Below are 1,592 nucleotides of genomic sequence, written 5' to 3'. Positions count from 1 at the left end.
CCAAGTAGCTGGGACTACAGGCGCCCGCTACCACGCCCGGCTAGTTTTTTGTATTTTTAGTAGAGACGGGGTTTCACCATGTTAGCCAGGATAGTCTCGATCTCCTGACCTTGTGATCCACCCGCCTCGGCCTCCCAAAGTGCTGGGATTACAGGCTTGAGCCACCGCGCCCGGCCAGTCATTGTGTTCTTTATACCCAGCTTAATTCCAGGCCTGGAGATGACATGCAATAAATAGTTGTTGAATGGCTCACGCCTGTAATCTCAACACTTTGGGAGGCCAAGGCGAGCGGATCACAAGGTCAAGAGATCGAGACCATCCTGGCCAACATGGTGAACTCTCGTCTTTACTAAAAATACAAAAATTAGCCGGGCGTGGTGGTGGGCGCCTGTAGTCCCAGCTACTTGGGAGGCTGAGGCAGGAGAATCACTGGAACCTGGGAGGCGGAGGTTGCAGTGAGCCAAGATGGCGCCACTGCACTCCAGCCTGGCGACAGCGACTCCATCTCAAAATAATCAATCAATAAATAAACAGTTGTTGAATCTATGTTTGACTGATTAAGCCAAAGGAACCATATTCAAACAAAATGAGACACTGGTGAAATGCCAAACAGCTTCTGCCCGTGCAAGGAATGATTTAGGATGGAGCACCGTCAGCTGCAGAGGAACAACTTGGAGGCAGACTCTCCTTATTCAGCTCATTTGGAGCAGAGCTTCCTGAGTTGGGGGTTCTTGACAGATAAGTCCTCCAGCTTCAGCTGAAGCAGGCTTGGAGCTGCCACTTCTCTGAACCCCCTTGCACTTACTGTCAGTTACTCACACCTTGCACTTAGTCACATCCTATCCTGCCTCGTTCTTGAATGGAGTCCATGGTGAGCCTTCTCTGTGCTGCTGGATGGTAAGCTTCCTGGGGACAGTGAATGGGTCTGACACTTTCCTTGGAGCCCCTGGCGCTGCCGGCACAAGGCTGTTCACACTTGGGGCTCCGGAAACACTGTGCTGACCTACGAAAGGGACTGGCCTAGGGGGCTGTGGATTGTCCTGCAGGGTGACTTCTGAACTGTTCTGCAGCCTGGGCAGTTCCCAGGTTTATTGGGGGAATGCCTCGGTCCAAGGAACCAGGGTCAGGGGCCCAGGGGTTTCTTCCTGGAGACAGGATGCCTGGCGCCTACAATAACGGAAAGGAAACTGAGAAACTTTCTGAGGCCAAGATAAAGAGTATGCAAGTGAGGGGTGCAGAGGGAGCAGTTGGGAGGTGGCAGGCCCCAACCGAAGCAGAGGAAGGGCCCACGTCTGGGCCCAGGGGACTGATTGGCTGCCTTGCGTGCATGGGGCATGGGAAGCATCGGCTCCCGGAAGAAGGACCTACCTCCCCTGTGCCTCAGTTTCCCCAGTGAGGGAAGGACACGGTTCCCCGTGCGACAGAGCACTGAACCCTTTCTTGATTTCTCATTGTTCCCGGGAGGGTGCGCATTGGTTGCGCTGGCCATACCCACCCTGGCGCCACTCACAGGCAGCGCCTGCCGTGGCCCTGTGCTCACCCCATCAGGCCTCCTCTTCCGCCTCTCCGCCCCTCCGGCACCCCCGGCGCCC

At 55.5% G+C, this 1,592-nt stretch overlaps 1 long non-coding RNA gene across 1 annotated transcript in view; it reads right to left on the bottom strand.

Annotated features, from left to right (window-relative positions):
- Positions 1-1,592, bottom strand: part of LOC105554694 — a 13,890-nt gene extending 12,298 nt beyond the window's left edge. Inside the window, exon 1 of the long non-coding RNA XR_001008364.1 lies at positions 1,541-1,592. This is a non-coding gene — a long non-coding RNA (uncharacterized LOC105554694). The remainder of the gene's footprint in view (positions 1-1,540) is intronic.

This window comes from Mandrillus leucophaeus, unplaced genomic scaffold (genome assembly GCF_000951045.1).
Source record: "Mandrillus leucophaeus isolate KB7577 unplaced genomic scaffold, Mleu.le_1.0 Scaffold656, whole genome shotgun sequence".
Classification (NCBI taxonomy): domain Eukaryota; kingdom Metazoa; phylum Chordata; class Mammalia; order Primates; family Cercopithecidae; genus Mandrillus; species Mandrillus leucophaeus.
The sequence above is the reverse complement of the archived record's forward strand: the minus strand, read 5'-3'. Positions and strand labels throughout refer to the sequence as shown.